This window comes from Corvus cornix, chromosome 2 (assembly GCF_000738735.6).
Source record: "Corvus cornix cornix isolate S_Up_H32 chromosome 2, ASM73873v5, whole genome shotgun sequence".
Taxonomy (NCBI): domain Eukaryota; kingdom Metazoa; phylum Chordata; class Aves; order Passeriformes; family Corvidae; genus Corvus; species Corvus cornix.
In genome coordinates, this window is record NC_046333.1 from 27,145,992 (window position 1) to 27,165,354 (window position 19,363).

At 41.6% G+C, this 19,363-nt stretch overlaps 1 long non-coding RNA gene across 6 annotated transcripts in view; it reads right to left on the minus strand.

Annotated features, from left to right (window-relative positions):
• Positions 1–7,281: 7,281 nt before the first annotated feature.
• Positions 7,282–19,363, minus strand: part of LOC104688917 — a 37,473-nt gene continuing 25,391 nt past the window's right edge. For 2 of the 6 annotated variants that reach the window (XR_005601379.1, XR_002045323.3), the window contains exons 3-5: positions 18,787–18,862; positions 14,090–15,937; positions 9,807–13,272 (exon numbers count right to left, since the gene is read on the minus strand). This is a non-coding gene — a long non-coding RNA (uncharacterized LOC104688917). Of the gene's footprint in view, positions 8,364–9,806; positions 13,273–14,089; positions 15,938–18,786; positions 18,863–19,363 lie in introns of those variants that run through there. The other 4 variants (XR_005601380.1, XR_751709.4, XR_005601381.1 and 1 more) reach the window with 4 other exon arrangements.

The window sequence follows — 19,363 nt, forward strand, 5'->3', positions numbered from 1 at the left end:
TTCTCATAGCTCTGCTAAAGTCACCTTTTCAAGGAAGCAGCAATGCCTTGACTGGCTGCATGGGTCTGGACAGCCATGCTGCTGCGTCAGGAAAGTCCTGCATTCTAACAGCTCCCTTGGGGAAGCATCTGGTTTTTGCAAGTAAAACTGGAGTTAGAACTTGATCTGTACCATCACAAATACGACAAAGTACTGACTGTAAACCTCACTATTTTCCTACTCCATGGTATGCAGACCTCTCTCCTCTCTTCACGAGTAATTTGTACAGGCCAGCCCCAGTACAAAGGTGAAACCAGTGGTTCTGGGCAGTGATGAATGCTACAAGACAGATGTATGTGAAAAGGTTAAAAAAGGGAAAATGTAATCATTCCAATAAAGAAAGGATAGGGGAATTTTTACCTCTAGTCTTAGTTGCATCAGTAAGATACTCTGCAAGGTTGATCTATCCTCTGCACATGCAGCTGAAAGGATTTTTTTCTACATTGATATTCTGTTTGCAGCAGCTTATAATAAGACGTCACTCTCACTGCTCTGGTCACTGAGTATGTTCAGACTTGTTTATTAGGCAGAAAACTGCAGTAAATCATAGTCAGGTAGCTATTACTGGCAGTGTAATATCTTGCTATTAATGCAGCTCTGATATTTTGGACATTCAGGACACTAATATATATCAACAACTCAGTCTCAATCCTGTGAACATGCCCAACTGATTCTTAATGCATTAAATAATCACAGTTTAATCTGCCTGTCTGCTTTTGGCTATTCATGTCAGGGAACAGATTTGTTTTAAACGATGTCTTGCAGCTATTTTCTTTTTGACTGTTCAGTTTACTCAGACTAAAGCAAACAGTTTTCACATAGTGAAAGCCTTACACAGTAATCCTTACCTGTGCAAAAAGAATGCTAAGGGTAACAACATCAAAATGTACTACATCTCACCCACTTTCTTCAAAATGCAAAACAACAGAGAGCCTCTTGAGGTGGCACTTGTCTATTCAAGCTGATTTTAAGACCCTCTCAGAGAAGCTGTGCCCTTAACCTGTCACAGGAAAAAAGAAAAGCAAAGCTGAAGGGACATCTGTTGATGGGAGGTGCAATGAAATTGGTCCCAGCAGCATCAAAGAGTGGGATTTATTCAAGGGAGGTGTTCAGTGGTAGCATGTGGATGCAGAAATAGAACCATGTCATTTGTCTGGCTGTCACAGAATAAACACACAGCAAATAAAGGCCAACCTGAGCATGTCTGGGGCAGAGCTGGCAAGAAGGTAATTCCATTTCATGGCGCCAGAACTGATTTTTTCCCAGACTGAGAGAAAGCAGAATTTCTGACCAATTTTTGTGGACATGGACAGAGACTTTGAATAGTGATTGAGATCTCTAAATTGCAAAGTAATACTTTGCCTCATTTATAACGGATCTGGGTCTTTTTACTTCTTTTTCTCAGATCACTCTGAGGCAGAACAAATATCTCACAGGACAGGTTTTTGCCTTTCAGTGTAGACTTTATGACTGTCAGAAAATATTCTTATTAAATGAAACAGAAAATAGAAAACCAGCTCCATCTGGAAATTGAAAAGTGCTTTTCCAGGACTGAGCAACTCCATGTGAAATGTCATTTTTTCAAGCCAGCTCATTGTATGAGTTTCGAGGAGGTAGACAAAAATGGTTAAATTACTAAAGTCAGATTTTAAATTGAAAAAAAACCCCCAAACATAATAAAAACTTTGAATTTAAATCTAGTTAAAATTGCATTTGAAATTAAAATGCAGTGCCTCTTGTTATTATGTAAGTAAAATAAAATAATGTGATAAAATCAGCAAAAAAACAATGCATATTTTCCACCTAAGTTGAAGTTGCTGAAACTGGGGAAAGCTCTTGGCAAAATGACTAGGGCCAGAATTTTCTGAATTAGTAAAATATATTTATATAGCCCTAACTTCTCACTGAATGCTTTTTTCATTTTACTGTATTTATTTCAGTATAGTTGCATCCAAAGAATGATGAAGCTACAACAAAAAACAAGGCTGGAATTTTAAAAAGCAGAAATACTTGCTTGATTCTCTGGGCCTGTGCTTACACACAAAGGACAGAGGGCTATCTAAGCATTTTAAAATCTTCAGGTTCAAACTCCAGATTATACTTCCATTGCTATAAACCATTTTAAAATACAGCACATTTTAAGGGTAAATTCACTATTTTTTTTCTCTGTTCAGGACATTGATCAGAGTTTCAGATAACTGCTCTTACAAATTAGAATAGCCCACATGCCAACAAAAGCAAATCACAACTGAAGTATTAATAGCTCAGTAAATAAGAAATGTCATTTGTTCTAAAATAGTAAAATGCTATCAATTGGAATCTGAGCATATACACTGTAAGTATATGAAAATTCCTTGTATTCTATCTTCCAGAGTAACAGACAATAAGTAAAAGTGAAGTGTAAGTTTTACACAGAAGCTATTTGTGTTCTCGGCAGTGGTTCTTCATTGATGCAGTTCAATTATGGTTCCAAAAGTAGGTACAAAATACATATTCAACATTTTAAAAACCTGCTATTTACATTGAGGTGATTTGCCGTACTGAATTAAATCCAAATTTTCAGAGTTTTAAATTACTTTGATATCAATATATGATTAATTTTTAGCTTGATCTATATATATATATAGAATAGGCAATCTTTTAAGTTCCCTTACACCTCAAACCATTCTATGATAATAGCCTATCAGGTGTCTAGTATCTAACCGAAATTTGTTGGTTTCCAGCTGTGCAAAGAGATGGAAAATTCTTCAGAAGAGTCACCTCAGTGATAGCCCAAACTCTGAATTTTAGCCCCATCATATTTTGCCCTGTGTCCCTGAACCCCAAAGTGAGATACCAGGGTCCTGGTGTATTTGGGATATTTCCACTGCTTCCAGAGAAGTTGTAGAGCTTTTAGAGGTTCTGTGCAAGATGTCCACACAGCCAACAAATGGAAATACTTGTCTGGAGAAAATGAATGTATCCTGCACAGCATGAAAGAAAGGCACCATCACAGATGAAACATAACTTTGGTCTATTCCCTCTTAATCAAAACTGGCAATTACTTCAAGGTTCCTTCAGCCCCATAAGGAAGTAATGTTGATGGAACCAGAACCAGGACATGACAATTAATCTGGCCCTGGTGAGGACCTGAGTGTGGAGCTGGACAGTGAGGTGTTTACATGGCTGTGTTTGACTACAGTTGTGGTCCAGGTTTATGCAGTGAGAAAAAGTGGAGAGTAAGTGAAGGGTTAAATTTTGTAGACTGGGAAACTGCAGTTATTATTCTTTTATGAAAAGTTGCTGTTCTTGAAGTACGGCGATTTTCTTGTTGCTCACCTGAGGGAGGAGAGGAGGAGCCAAGCAGTGAGCATGGCCAGGATGTGGGGAAGGCATGGGCTCTTAAGAGGCTTCACAGCCTCTTTCTAGCTATGATGGTAATCAAGAGAAATGGTAGCTAGAATTTGGCAGTGGGAAGGGATGTAAAAATGGTTCCTGCCTTTATCACCCAGGCCAAGCAAAAGTGGAAAGCAGGGGGACCATTCATCTTGTTTTGGAAATTGGCAGTATGTATATTTAAATATATGTGTGACCTAAGTATTCATTCATGACTAAAGATGGATCTCCTGTTAACCATACATTTATATTCTGTAAAGTCACTGTGGCGTCAAGGATTTCTAACTTTCCTGCCCTTCTGTTTGTCTGAGATCAAACTGACTTCTTTCATTCAGACTTCTGCCTCTTTTCACCCCATCCGCCAAGTGCTTCCCTCCTGGACTGTCATTGCTTGACATCACCCCATGGGCCAGCTGTGCCAGAGACCCCTTTTCATCCAAACACCCAGCAGCCAGGAGAGGCCTTGGGAGAGAAAGGAAAGGTTTTCCACCTCTTCAGTCAGTCAGGTCGAGCCCAGGACACGCTTGGGTGCTCTCCTCTGAACACTTGTTTAGTGAAGGAGCATTTCTTGTGCTGAAGCTGCACGGAAGGGAAGGGCAGAAAACCACCCAGTGCAGAAAGCAGGTCCTCTGGGACCTGTGGGAAAAAAATTTCCTCTGTAGATTGGGGCTGGCTGGAGCTATGCAATACCTTGCCAATGGCTTGTAAGGAGATCTGTTAGTTGTAGGAGGGGTGCTGGCTTACCTGTAGTTCCTCATACTTGTGGTTTTGTGTTGGGTTAAATAAAGAAGCCTTAGCTGTAATTATTATATGTGGAAGGAGTCCCCAGTTTTGAAGCAAGACTCAGTGCAGGGGCTCACATTAGGATCTTCAGGATATTAATTTATGAGCACAGTTTTCCTGAGCAATGGAGGTAGAGGGACAGGAAACCTGAAGAATCACCTAAATGCTATAAACTCCCTATGCAGCTGTGGGACTCAGGTGGGTTTCTGTGAAAAAGTTGTTTTTGAAAATGGAAGTCCAAAAAGATGTTAAAATTTTTCCTAAATGTCAAGGTTGTTTTGTTTAAAACAAGCATGTGTAAACTTAAAACAAAGAAAAACACATAGAAGAATTAACATTTATAATATCACTTGAAATACAAATCTGCCATTGGTCTCACTCCCTGAGTGCAGCAGTTCACTGTGTTTTACAAGAAGGCTCAGCCACAACAAGGATTAATTTCATTATCCTTATTTATTAATGCTTATTTTCTTATACAGAAGCGAGGGAGGAGGAAGGGGCAGAATGGATGCTCCTTCTTCGTGTGGGAAAAAGGACATCTGAAAATTAGCTCTGTTTCCAAGCTGGGAGCTGACCCTTCTCCCCAGGGATATATTCCTCCATTTGCATTGCTACTCTGAATCAGCAGAGCTTCAGAGAAACTGGAAGAGCATGTGGCTGGGGAGAGATTAGAAGGGCAAGAAGCAACTTGATGATGCCTTAGGGACGATGCAATCTCCAGCAGCAGAGACCACAAGGGAACTAATTTCTCCTTGAAGCATGGTTTTTGTGACTGATATCACCAGCATGCCACTAGAAATCATTCTCAAGAAGAGCACTGTCCAAAGCTAGGTAAACCTGGATGGTGATAAGTTACTTTTCTTGGGAGAAGAGGTGTATCCAGTGTTACTAAATCCTCCTCACCTCCTGAGCTGTACTGCTTTGGCCTTAGGCAATATCAGGATTTAGGTATGGCAGCCCTGTTTCCTGCCCACTGACTTAATTTGAGTTTACTCTATCAGCCTTATTGGGAATGCAGCCCACGGACTGAACTTCCACCCTCAGAGACACAGTCATGGTTCACGTTGACCTTGACTGGCTGTAAAGGTGACATCTTAAAGCCCCATGCAAAATAAGAACATCATGGATTGGCAAACTCAATTTGTTGCACTTGTCGCATGAAAAGAAAGTTTTTCTTGCAGTCCAACACACTTCTCCTGCAGTGTGTAAGTCTGAAATTATTGATCCTGTTTCAAGTTATATGCAAATCCAGGAATCATCCTGAGTTTTGTACAGTAATTGCTAGAGTTAAGTGCTGTGGCCCCAGATTCTGCTCCGTCACTTCAAACAGGTAGTACCTGTATCTTTTACACACGCGGAGCACAACTGGATTAAACCTCTTTGTTGAATGGAAACAACCTAGAAATGCTAGTAGAACAGAGTAGTCTGGTTTAATCCACTGAAATAGGTTTATTTTTACCAGATTTTTTTAAAACTTGTGAATCCAGTTTCTTTTGAATATAGATGGCATGTCCTCCAAACGTCCTTCGTATCTTAAACTGGAACACTGCTTCCTCTTGCTGGTGTCTTTTCGCTTGTTATCTTTGTCTTACAATAAAATTCAGAGTCTGTTTACTCGTTTTGTGCAAGATCCTTTGTAATTTCTGTAGCAATATGTAAGTTCAAGTTGGACTGACTTTTAGTGTTGTTTGTTGAAGCACAAAGTTTACAGTTTGCTGGAGGGACTTAGAGATGAAACAAAACACATGAAACATTCAGTGCTATTAGAACATAGGGGGTTTCTAAATCAAAAGGAAAAGAGCTGCAAAATGCTGTATTAGCTGATATTACCATCAGAATATCTTCTTCTTCTGTTGGTTGTGCTCTACTGCTCACTGTTGGTGTCAGTAGAGCAAATGCCTTGGTATGGTCACTTGTTTGTTAAATGAGCTGTCCAAGAATGGGCAGGGATAGTGTCAGTGAAACAGTGACTCACTTAGCCTTTGAGAAACTATTGTCAACATCCTTTTGTGATTGATGAAGTGGATGCTTCTCAATATGAGCTGCTGAATGTCCTGGCTTGCCTTGCTGCAGCAAAAGGCTTGAAAAGAGATGAGCATAAGTGAGGAAAGGGCTTAGTGAACTAAATGGAAGATGAGATTTGCAGGTGGATTTAGGGTTTTGAAAGAGAGGAAAACGTCTGGGAAAAAAGCTGGTGAAAGAAAGCCTTGGAGGAGATCTCAGAGAAGAAAGGAGAATGGGGCCTGTAGAAAGGAGAATCTAGGGCTGGGTTTGGAAGAGGAGAGGGAGCCTGAGAGAGGGAACTTGTGGGCAAGATGGTTGGGCAGGAGAGTGAAATATTATGTGGAGAGCAGTGATGAGTGGTGCTCCTCAGGGGCCTGTATTGGGACTGTTTAACATCTTTGTTAGTGATGTGGGCAGTGGGATTGAGCACACCCTCAGCAAGCTTGCTGATGACACTGAGCACTGTGGTGCAGTCGACACATTGGAGGAAAGGGATGCCATCCAGAGGGATCTTGGCAGGCATGAGAGGTGGACCTGTGTGAACCTCATGGAGTACAACAAGGCCAAATGCCAGGTCCTACACCTGGCTTGGGCAATCCCAAGCACAAACAGGCTGGGCAGAAAATGGATTGAGAGCAGCCTTGGGGAGGAGTTGGGGGTGTTGGTTGACGAGAAGCTTGACATAACCCAGCAATGTGTACTTGCAGCCCAGAAATCCAGTTGTGTCCTGGGCTGCATCCAAAGCAGCGTGGCCAGCAGGGCCAGGGAGGGAATTTTGTTCTTCTACTCTTGTGAGACCCCACCTTGAATGCTGCATGGGGCCCCAGCATGAGAAGGACATGGACCTGCTTGAGCACATCCAAAGTAGGGCCACAAAACTCTCAGAGCACTGGAGCATCTCTCCTTTGAAGACAGGCTGAGAGAGCTGAGGTTATTCAGCCTGGAAAAGACCTTAGAGCACCCTTCCTGTACCTAAAGGGGGCTACAAGAGTGCTGGTGAGAGACTTTTTACAAGGGCCTGTAGTGACAGGACAAGGGGGAATGGGTTTAGATGAGACATGAGGGAGAAATTCTTTACTGTGAGGGTGGTGAGACACTGGAACAGCTTGCGGAGAGAAGCTGTAGATGTCCAATCCCTGGAATTGTTCAAGGCCAGCCTGGATGGGTCTTTGAGTAACCTCATCTAATGGAAGATGTCCCTGCCTGTGTGGGGGATTAGAACTAGGTAATCTTTAAGATCCCTTCCAACCCAAATTACTCTATGATTTTACTCAGGAAATAGAAGAAGACAACAAATAATTTTATGATGGAAAAATTGGAGCTGGAATGATTTGCATAAAAATAGCAATCAGGTAAAAATGGGAAAGAGTATGTGTTTCAGTGGGGGTTAGGAAAAAACAAATTTGTCATCCTCAAAAGAAGAAATTTTTACAGAGAAAGGAAGAGAGAGTCTTGTGGGAAGAATAGGAAATGTAATGGGCTCAGAAGTGTTGATGAGAAATGGAGTTTTAGGGAATTAAAACAATACAGGGAAAGGAGGAAGGGGCTTTCATCTCAGAGGCAAAATGGGCTTTCAGAATACAAGGACAGGATATAAATATTGCTGCAGAGACAGGATAATCCAGGGAGCAGAAAGGAGCAAAGACATAAAATGAAGAGCAAAGTAGCAGAGTTCAGAGGAGGATGAGTTTTAGGGGAGAGAACAGGATACACTCCTTCTCAATAGAACTTTTATTCTCTTCTGCCATCCTATTGATACTATTTTCTTGTTATCTCCAGTGTCTGTCCATCTTTCTATTTTTGCCATTTGCTCCATCCATCCATCCATCCATCCATCCATCCATCCTCACTCATGAGGAAGAAGTTCAGAAGGTACCTTCCCTGTGTAATGTTGCCCTCAGGTAGAATTCAGCAGATATTTCAGGCAAATATTCAGCAGGTATTTTGACTTCTGGTAAGTTGTAGATGAAGAACTCTGCTTTCCTATTGGCCAGAGTGTTTTGTTTTACCTCCTGGGAAATGTCTCTGTTTGCCTCTTCAGTTGAGACAGGTGCTTCTTTTCCAAACAATGCTGGATTCTTGAATTCTTTTTTCCAGTGTCTCTTTGCAACGTTCACAAAGAGGCTGGAAGTCCTTCTGTGTTGGGGAAACCTCAGCAGTCACTAGGAAGTTCAATAAAAAGAGATCATTTGTGTACAAGGATCAATAAATCTGAATGCAATTGTAGTGAGAGAAAACTGTGTATCATGAAAGAAGGGGGAAAGGCTGAAGCAAACCACTGAGTGACAATGCCACTTACACTGGAAAACCCTACTACATCTTTTGCTAGAAAAGCCTTTGCAATGCAAAGTAATCATAACTGACCAAAGTTAATGGAACCTACTGTGACGCTGAAAGGGTTAGACATTATTATTGTTGCTGCAGGAATGGATTTTGCAAGAGTTTATAAAGTTAGCAAGATTCAAGGAGGTCAAGACCCTGATGATCCCAGAGGGACAAATGCAGTGCTATTTGCATCCAGTTTTCAGACTGGCTTCTTACTGATCTTGAAAATGGGAACTGGAGTTATTGGGAGCAGTAGGTAAGAGATGTGGGATACTAGGTCTTCTGGGAAGATGCATGGGTAAGTATTTGGTAGCACCAGGCATTGAATCTTTCAGAAAAATTGTTATACAAATGAAACAGAATGATTTGAAAGAGGTTTGGAAATCCCTAAATCTTTTGTGTGCATATGTGTGAGTGTGGGTTGGTGGTTTGGGGGTTTTTTTTGGTTGGTTGTTTCTTTAACAGCAGAACATTGACAAGAAAAGAGCACAGCTTCATTGTTTAGGGTTTGACAGATACCAACTATGACTATAGCAGAGCCAAAAGAGGCCTTGAAAGAGGATGTGAAAAGTTCACCATAAAGAGACAAAGGTGAAAATCAGAAACTCAAACAAAACATCACAGAAATGAAAGCTGATGCATGCTACAGCTTCTGATACCATGGCAGGAAAAGCTGAGAAACACTGTGACGTATCAAGGAAGGAGGTGGGCACTTTGGGGCTACTGGAGAGTATGTGGAGGGTGGAAAGTTCATAGAAGTTGTTACAAGGTAGAAGTCCTAGAAAGTAAAGGCATTCACCCAGGAGATGGATGTTTTGTCAAGTGGTAACTCCTTCAATAGTGAGTTAGAACCGCCATCACTATTTTCCTGCTCACTTGGTAAAATCAGAGAGGGACAAATGTGACTATATAGAGGAGGCACGGGTACTGTCACTGGGATGAGGCCATGGAGTTTGTTGTGGAGTGTTTCCACACAGTGCAGAGAAAAAACTGCCTTTCTGACTTCATTAGAGGGGTAGGATTCAGGTCAGACAATCCTGTCTGGGAAATAATCTATCCATAGCCACTCTTGCATTCAGAATCCACTAACACAGGAATGAATTTATCACACATCACAGTGGATACCCTGCAGATACTCCAAAATGACAGCTCCTGAGAAATGATGGAGAAAAATATAATAATGTCTCCTTGATAATGCCAAAGAAGAACCTCAGGATGCTGCTGAGCTTGGTGGAGATTGAATGGTTGTGGGAAGGCAATGTATGTTGTACTGCCTGACCTAAATCTAGAAACAGGTACAAATTTTTTAACATATTTTTTCCTTCCCATAGGATTTTTATCCCAGAATATCCCAATAGGTTCAAATACAAAATATAATGGCAGAAGTTGTTCAGAAAATGCACAGCAAATGTGATTTTTCATCAAAAAAAGGAATAAACCAGAAGTCACTCTACATGTAGAGAAGAAAAAGCTAGTTGATGTGTCACTTTATTAAACTATTTATTAAGCAATTTTAAATTTTAATTCTTGAAAATTGATTCATTAACTATTAACTTATTAATATAGGTTTTATACAAGAAAAAGGTTTCTTGGGAATTAAAAAATGGGGAATTTAAAAATTGGAAATCAGTCAATGCATTATTCCTGACTAAACCTTTCATCTTTCCATAGGGAAAAGCCTGAGCAGTCTCAGTATTCTTTCTTAGAGCAAGAATTTTTTTCAAGATGAAGTAGTTCCAGTAAAGTCTGAAGCTTGTGAAGAAGAAAATCAGGTAACAGATGGAAAAATACTTGCATGTGCTTACACTTGAAGTTAAAATCAGAAAGGAAATAAAATGTTCTCCTGCACCTAAGCCTCATTGCCTAATAAAAAGTAAGCAAAATCCATCTGCTGATAATGGGATGCTGAGCCAGATTCAGAATAGGTGTTTGTAAGTCAAATGAAATGGGAGATGAAATTAGTGAATGAAAAGTCTCTACAGCAGCACAGATGTGTACGAAATACGTGGCTCTGCCCGGCTTATGTAGCACTTCTGTGTGCTCCAAGGAGGTGAGTGTGGGATTGTCAGTACCTACCTGAGTTTCAGGTTGGTTTTTTGGATTATCTGATTTGTGTCTAGATCTATCATCAGCATGCATTTGTTTGACTGTAGTTGGCCAAAATGTATATGTTAACGAGGAGTGCCCTTCAAAAATATTGACAACAGCTATTGTGTGACATTTTTGAGGAATTTTTTAAGATGTATGTGGAAGTGATTGTGTTCCCTAGTGGCCCGTCCTACTGCGGTTCTTAAGTCCATCCACCAGCCAAGGCAGAAAAGTATTAGAGGCTTTGATCTACTCAAAGTCTGCTGCAGGCATGACAGAAGAGCACCCTCCTTCATCAATGCCCTGAAGCAACAGCAATTTGATGTGGAAAGTTTCTTCCAGATGACAAATGTTGACTGAATAGAGCAGTGGGATTTGGCAATGGAATATTTTTTAAGTAATTGGGAGCATCAGAAGATGTTTAATAATATGCAGTTTTGCAGGTTATGTATAATGTGAAAACCTGACAAATTGCCATGACAGCTTTGTCACAGAAACTGTACGCTTTCATATGGAAATGGTGACAGAAGTGATGCGTGAGTTTTAAGTAATCAGTGGATGAGATGGTATTGGGGGCAGGGAGACAATTTGGCAACCCAAAAGGGAAAATGTTACAAAGTGGAGGGAAAGAGAGAGATTAGGGATGCTAGAGAGGATGTCAGCCTGGGACCTCTGTGCTGGAGGGACTGGTGGGAGGAGAAGCAGAAAGCAAGGGCCCAGAAGCAGAGGTTATGGGTGGGCATTAATAGTTCTCAGTGGGAGGACATAGAAGAAGGCTTAAAAGCTGTTCAGAATGCGATTAGCAAGACATCCAGTCAAGAAGCATTAAACAGCTGCTAGGAGCATTGTGTGCCAGGCCAATTCACATGAACAGGTTGCTGCACATTATGCAGCACATAACTCAGTCCCATGGTTACAAGCAGGATATAGAGAAGCCCAACATGGAGGCAGGGAGGGGCATTTGGGTCCATAAACCACAGGATGCTGAGACCAGGTGAAACAATTAACATGAATAGAGGGAGGAAAAATGAGTCCTTGGTGGTCCACCCTATCCAGGAGGAAGGTGGGCCCAAGGACTCATCACCATGCCCGTGCCAGTGCCGGATACTCTGCATGTTTGCAGACGCTGTGGAAGTGCGTCCAGGCTGTGTTGTACAGGTCAAGTCCATCACAGATACGAGCAGAAATGCACCATGGAGTTTGGGAAGCCCTGGATACCTTGTATCCAGAGAGGGGTGGTACCTGGACATGGTACTCTAAGGGGCTGGAGAGTGCCTTGCTGGCAAGTGATTTACCTTGGTGAAGAGGCCCCAGTGGCATCTGGTGGAGGCAGGGTGATGCCTGAGCTGCAGGGGTTGAAGAAAGCAAGAACAAGGTAACCTGCGTGTCCAACGTGTGGCATAAGCCTGCTGACATGGCTGCTGGGGGTTTTCTTTAGCAATCCAACAAGTAACACAGGTGACAGACAGAGTCCTTGGTCCCAAGGCCCACAGCGTTCAGCTGTTGACCTTTTGCTATGGCTGCTCTGGAAGCTGCAAGTCAGCAGAACTGAGTTCTCCCTCATCTCTGGTAGGATGTGACGATGTAATGAGCAGATTGCTAAAGCACTTGATAGCCTAAGCAGTCTACATCTCCACAGAGATGCAGATTTGCTAGGAAATTCTTGGTTAGAGCTACCCTACACACGTTCAGAGTATCTACTGTGTGCAGTCCCTTAGTGCGCTTTTTCTAATAAAATGACATCATAATATTGTTGGTTATTCTCATGCACAAAGCTGAAGGCTCAGAAGAAAACTTGAAAAAAATGTATGGAAAGCTGATATCTTGAATCCCCTGAAAGGATTTGGAAGTTCCAAACCACTGAGTATTATTGTGAGAGCTTGTTGGACAGTTATGAACAAACATGAATGAATATCAGCAAGGTTTCAGAAGACTGATGTACAGAGAGAAAGTGGATCATAGAGGTGGGGATGCAGAAAAGATAGAAAACTCAGGAGGAACACTTGGAAAATTAGCTGAAGACTGATGCAAACTAGCCAGGATTTTTAATTAACAAAAAAGAACAGAAAAAATTAGGAAAATTAGGGATTTAAAGAAAGTAGGTATTGTTACTATAAAGAAGGGCTGAGATGTTAAGGAGGTATCGATTACAGAGGGAATCCCTGGGACTGATCCTAGAGAACTGTGCTCTGGCTCTCAGCTTGTACTTTTGGGTTACTTTACATAATCAATTAAAATGTTACCCATAACTCATTTACACAGTGAACTTTACTCCAAAGTCTACTTCTGCTCTTGAAATAGCAACCTGCAGTCCTGCCAAAGCATAGTTTCTTTTCTCAGGCCAAGTTCACCCAAGTTAGTCCTCCAGTTGCAGCTGGCTGTTTCATCTCCAAAGAAGCTCAGCAGGGCAGTATGTGCTTATTCTGCCTCAGCACCCTCCTGTCCTGTAACTGCAACCTTAGTGCATCAGGACAGTGCTACAGAAAACACTGCTGGGAGAGCATTTGGAGAGAAATATACATAGAGAAGCTTTATCAGCCTTGGGTCTCCTCCATGCTGTTTGTCTCACGTGTTCCAAGGGGAAAGAGTGCCTCAGGATAACTTCTTTGCTCCTCTGGGAGAGGCAGAAACTGTGTTGTGACTCCTTGGTGGTTCACCCTTTAATGGAAAAAACATGACCTGGTCAGTCAAAAATCTGACCAACGCTAAGTAAGTTCTGTCTGTACACTAGCGGCCAACAGAGAAGGAACCAAGGCAAATGTAACGGTTCAGGGTATGTTTCTTACCCTGGCAGCATGGACTTATCTGCTTTTCCTGGCTTTATGGCTCTGAGAAATAAATTCCAGGCCACTCTTCATTTCTATTTTATGTTATTTGTGTGAAGACTCTCTCTGGAGTCTTGTAGTAGCTTAACAGATGGAGCCAGGGCAGAGATTCATACTGTGATGCTTATTTATTAATACAGCTTTTCCTGAGACAGGGAAAAAAATATGTTTTTGTAGGAAACCTTTTCCCCTTTCCTGGAATGGAAAAAGAATGACATCTGGACCTCTACTGTTCAGCTGTGCTTGGGATACATATTTTCCCCAGATATGTATTTCTGAACCTCGTGACAATCTGGTTGCTCAGAAGTAGCTCCAGTAGCCAGTTTTCTCTCTCCCACAGAAAGCAGTTTGAATAAAACAGCAGTTTTGTTCTATGTCAGTGTCCTGGTTCTTTTTTGATCTCAAGAAACTGCTGCTCTTGTTTATCTATCCAAAAAATATAGAAAAACACAGAAGAGTAAAAAATCTATCAGGCGCAGTTTTTGCTCAATGGGTGCAAATTTGACTGTTGTCTGTGAGAAAGGGGTTTGAAGTAGTAGGAGAATGATTTAGATAGGCAAGAAATTAAAATTATGATTTTTATTTCTCAATGTCTGTTTTAATAGAGGCAGAACAAAGGAACATTGCTGCAAGAGCCACTGTGAACTCACCCTTCCACTCATCAGTCCCTGTGAAAAAGATGAAAATGTCTTCTTTGGCTCTTTTTTCCCCAGGCAACCAACCCTTCTCCTTCTGACTGGTATTCTGCATCAGTGAGGTTTAAAATAATCCAGAGAGGTAAAGGCCCACAGTCAGGGGACACTGAAAGGATGGGGAATAGGGAATGAGGGACAACACAGAGGCTGCATTTATGGGTAAAATCAGATGAAAGGCAAACCTGGAAATTTTTAATATTTTGCCCCCCTTGGGGCCCAATTTACCAGCTTGGTACCACTGTAGAAAGAAAATGATTAATCAGGGCATGGTATCTAACAGATCCCATGGAGCACAAATCCTGGGCTAATGATAGTACTAGCGGCTTGACTTTGCAAAGATCGGCAATGACCATTTTAACAGCCCCCAAAATTTTTGGCCTGTGGAATGGTAGAATTTTGGCATTCAATGCCAGGTGTACTAGCAGGCTTCAGACACAGAACAGCTCTCACTGCCTTAAGCTTTGCATCCTCAGTTCAGACTATGGGCCAGCATGACTCTGGATCTCCTCTTAAGCCTGTGGGAATTCAGATTCTGATGCAAAAAACCCATAACAACCTATAACAAACCAATTTTAGGGCCAGCAGATGACATTTATTGAAATGACATGTAGAAAACAAAGGTGCTGCAGTGTGGGAGCCCAGCTGTCTCCATCTGACTGCAATTTATAGCTGAGATTAATGGAAATCTTTTCATTACTGCTAAAAACTGGTGACCAGTTCTGCTCTGTTAGTTGTTTCAGCCAGACATTGTGCATACACACGGAGCAGACTGCTCCTTGGATTGGTGGTGACTTCAGATGCTACTTAAAAGACCCTCTTGCCCCAGTTTGAGTGTTCTTTTCCATTTTTGTTCTGGGGAGAAGGGAAGGGGAATCAGGGGAACTGCACAATGACGGAAAACCAGCAGCTTCTCCTCTTTCCTATCACATGCAACATTTCACAGGTGCATTTTTTCTTCTCTCAGTGTGTTCAACAGCTGAGTCTCCAAAGCAGTCAGAAAACATTTTTGAAAAGCCAACTGTATGCAAAGAAGTGCTGAGGTATTTCCTTGTTTTCATCTATGTAATGCTGTATTTCAAAGTGTGGCAAAGTGTTTTGAAACCATCAGTGGTCTAGAAAATCTGTGAGGCTAATACTGGGCTGAGGAGAGAATCAGAACACCATCCTGAATGCCAGGGAATCATGTAAGTGTCCATAGCTTTCTTTGCACCTCCAAAGATGCCAGGCAGGGTAGTGCTGATCTCAGTGGCGTGTCTCTGTGTTCCTCTGTGAGACAGCCAAAGCACAAGTCTTGACCTCTCAGCTGAGTAAAGTGTCATTTGGAATATCTCAGATCAGTATGTGAAGCCTTCACTAGTCTGTGCAGCTGGAGATTTGCTTCTACCTGTCTCAACCTGTGCCCTTTCCTGGTATTAGTAAAGGTGATCCTGGACCCCTTACAGTGGTGAGATGTATTTCTGCAGGTTTTAAACTAAATACTCTTGACCTTATCAGCAGGATAGCGCTTTCTCTCAGTTATTTAGGGCCCTGCAGGAAAACAGCATAACTCAGAGGAGGAAGGGACATGCATAATGCTAATCATAAATGATTCTGGCCAAAAGAACAGATCTGGTGAGTTAATCTTTGAAGAATGCAAGAAGATCTCTGTTGAGACCATAGGAAGGTTGAAAGAGCAGCAGGCTTACTGAGGCCTGACCTAGCCCTGCATCAGATCTCTCCAGGAAACTGTGCCACAGCTGCAGGCAGGTGGGGAGAACTGGTGGATGTACCATCCCAGAAATACATAGGATGATCCGGAACAATCTGTGAGGACAAAGGTCATTGGTAAGAGATGTAGTGAGGAAAAGCCAACAGCACACCAATTGTTTTTCCTCCTTTCATGCATAGCAGCATCTCATTGTAATTGCTTATGCTACAGGAAAATATTCTAATATTGTGGGTGTGCAGCATCGAAAAAGCTGATGGTATTGATGACAAACAGAATCGGTGTAGAAAAAAGTGGCTTTGGGTAGAGGAACAATGTGTATCCTGTGCCTACGCTCAGCAACGTAAATTTTCTCTGAAAGCCTGGAATAATTCCATGCACAGCAGCCTTAAATTATATTACAATAATTTTCTCCTCTTTTCTGAGATAACCCTAACCATAACCCTAACCCTAAACCTAAACCCTAACCCTAACCATACAAGAACCCTAACCCTAACCCTAACCTAACCCTAACCTAACCCCAACCCTAACCCTAACCCAGAAACCTTTCTTGCTTCAGGGCATTGGGACAGGCTCCCTATAAATTGGACACACAAATTCATTGTTAACCATACGTCTGCCAGAGCTCATGCATGGAAGTTGCCCTTGGTTGTGCCTGGCTTTCCACTGTTTCACGTTAGGAGGGTTGATAGAGGAGGAGTGCGTGCCCACAGCAAGCTGAGGACATGCTGCAAAGCAGCCTGGCAATTCATGTGGCAGCACTCTTGTAAGACTTCCACTGACCTCCAAGCACCATCACAAAACATGGTTCCCTAGGTGCTTTTTAATCATATTTTTGGAAAAAAACCTAATGCTTTTATTAGGTTTTAACAAGTATCGGTTTTGTTTTCTATCAACACAAACCTAAGGATGAAATCAACCAAAAGCAACCAAAAGTTTTTTAAGGGCCTCCTTAATTATTTCCATCGACTTTAAAAACAAGCCAGAAAACAAAATAGAGTCAGGGCCTAAAATGAGGAAAGTTGTGAGAAATAGCACTTACTTTATTGCATATTCTGTGAGTATTCTTTACAGGAAAAAAAAAGAGGAAATAAAGTACCAACTCACCTGATCAATACAAACTGTTAAAACTGCACTATTTTCCTCTTTCAGCCCCTTTGTAAGGCAATTATTTTCTTCACTTTCACAGCTGATTTCCTTACCTAAGCTATCTTTTGGATTCTTCTATATAACAGCAAGATAAAAATATCCCAATACTCAAAATTGTTGTAGAGCATGATTTTGCGTTGAATAACATGTAACTGAACAGACTCTAAACCTCCCCTGTCTTCATCTAAGACTTTTTGCTGAGCTGAAGGTGTCATTATTGGCTGGAATTTCCCAGTATCAAATTCAAGTTGTTCTATGAGCAGCAGAGTTAATGAAGGCTGCTTTGCCACAATGTTTGTGCCTTTGGTTCCTTAATTCCCTTTTCTGTATGGAAAGTTCCTTGTAAAACGTTTCCCACAGGATAGACCCAGTGGGCTGTGATCTTTAGTTTCTCTAGCCCACTGCTTTTCTACAAAACTTGTAGGACTCCAGATAGGTATGAAGCGATTTCCTCTCCTTTTCAAATGCGTGAAATGGGTCAATGACCTCCAAAAGCCTTGGGGTTGCCAGGAAACCCTTGGCAGTGGCTCCTCCCCAGACATCATCCCCAGACTAGCGTGCTCCTTATCAAATTAACACTACTGTTGGTGCAAAGTGCTCTCCTGGCACCACCTGAGATGTATTCTGCTTGGGCAGAGAGCTGGGTATGCCCTGACATTTGCCTGATGACCAATTATTTGTGTCCTAAATAACAGTGTGGGTTTTAATTCTTATCAGCAAGGATGACATAGGATGACACATTTATTAGCTCAGATTCACTTTTTTTTTCTTCCTAATACAGAATTAAAATTATGTGCAGTGTTAAAGCTGCTGTCACAAATTTAGCAGATGTGAGTTTCAGTATGAAGAAGATCTGAGTTTTAAATTCATCTAAAAACATGAGCAGTATGTTAATTTGGGAAAAATACCAGCTGACTGGAAATAACAAAAATAAGAAGGGAAAATTAATCTACTGGATAATTTAGGGTTTAGGGTTTTTTCAGCTAGAGAGAATTAACATGTTTTGAATTTATTTTTCTGGGTTTTGATGCTTTTAGGAAGACTTGCCAGGAGCTCTTCGTTTGAGGAAGCACAAGCAGCTGCCCTTTCATTTCTTCTATTTGTGAATATTGAAGGGTTACTCAGAGAAATCGTGTAGCTGCCAATGTCATGGCCAGCGAAAGGGCTGCTGGGTCCTTCTGTGGCCTCAGACATGAGGAACACCTGCAGATTTTGGAGCAGGAGAAGGGGACTGTATTGATCTGATGGGAGCAGCGAAGACCTTATCTCACGTAAGGTTAGCACAGTGGTGCTTGGCTTCTTCAGGCTGGGTTTTAGGATCCAGCTGTGAAGCAGTTGGCTGAGGTTTTAAATAGCAGCCTGATGCAGTCCTGGCTTCTTTAGCAGCCTAGCACCTGGCTGCAGCAAAGGAAAAGGGAATTTGGCCACATCACTTATATGTCGCTGGTATACACTGAACTCATTTACAGCCAGAGAAGAAATTCTGCTTAAAGGGGCTGAGACAGAAGATGGTGGACTTCATATGATTTGACTGAAGCAGAAAATATTTTTTTTTAATGATAGAGCTTTTTATAAACAAGAGCACTTGTAGGTCCCCTGGGACTTTGAAGATCAATATCTACAATCCTTTCTATTGGAGGCCACCTGAGAAGAAGTTTGAAATGCATTGACCAGGTGATAAATACAAGGCAAGCAGAGATATGAGGCACATGGAAATGATCAGTTTACAGGATGCAGAAATCCAAACATTTCTCTTAAAGTTAGAATAAAAGGAAATACTTAATTCTCCAGTCCCTACCTCAGCTTTCCTGTCCGGGAATAAATCCCAGGTCTTCCCAGAAGTCAGGAGCGAGCTGCTGCCAGGGGTGAGGAGGCTGCAGAGGCAGACATGAAAACATGGACACTGAGCTTTGCTAGTACTGGAAGGGCTGAGCAATGTAAAATGTTCATAAACAGAAAATCACCGTGTTAGGCCTGACTTCTGCCAGGCATCAGAGCTGCAGTAGGAAAAAAATTTTGCTCAACTTCTCCCTTGGATGGTTAACTCTGAGCCACACATATGACAGGTAAACCATGGGGTTATAGATCTTGTAAGCATGCCAGCTAAATCTTCAGTGCCACCCTGGAAAATAGAGCTCTGAAGACCACAATGAAGAAAGGAGCAATGTGTGCTGTAATCAATATCCTGAAGACCAAACTATACAGTATTTTTGCTGTAATTGTGTTGGTGGGGGGCAATTGTGTTTACAAATAGAAACTATCATGCTGTTGAAATTATTTTCTACTATGTATGCTACCTAGATGCTACACTTATCAGAATTTTTTCCTCTAAAATAACCCTCTCTAAAGATTTTATCCTAACCTTGAAAATAGTG